Here is a 584-nt window from a genome sequence, read left to right as displayed (position 1 = left end):
AAGTTTCACATAAGAATTGGGTCCAAACACATTCCGCGAAAACAACGTTCTCACACAGTTTTATCAAAAGATGTGTCCATTACACAAACGCAAAAATAATATTCACAAATGAAATGTGTACGCGTGAACATGTGGTGTTCGTACGAGTTCGTGCCCCCCTCCCCTCCCTAGCCGGCGTAAACAATCACAAACACATCAATTTTTTCCAGTCTACGATAACGATTCCAAAAATAAAATACCGGGTAAGTATTTAGATAGTCTCCATTTCGTCACAGTCGATTTCTAGCATCCCCTGTACTTGTGGGATCGAACAAATGAAGCAAACTCCCGAAACTATCGTACATGCAAAACACGCCACAAAAGCATGCCGCCATCTTGGATACGATCGGCCGGCCCCGCTGACCTCGTCTAGTTTGACCGCTTCTAGCGGCTTAACCGTAAGTGGTTCGATGTGGTTCAAACGAAGTTTTGGTAAGTTAAAGACACGGACTTAACGTTGATACGAAAATTTTGCAGCGAACCACTTGGGAAAAATGAAAACTAGACCCCTGAAAACTACGCAAAATGGCTAGTTTTCAAAACTT

This window comes from Branchiostoma belcheri, unplaced genomic scaffold (assembly GCF_001625305.1).
Source record: "Branchiostoma belcheri isolate BF01 breed outbred unplaced genomic scaffold, Haploidv18h27 scaffold150, whole genome shotgun sequence".
NCBI classification, from domain to species: Eukaryota; Metazoa; Chordata; class Leptocardii; order Amphioxiformes; family Branchiostomatidae; genus Branchiostoma; species Branchiostoma belcheri.
The sequence above is the reverse complement of the archived record's forward strand: the minus strand, read 5'-3'. Positions refer to the sequence as shown.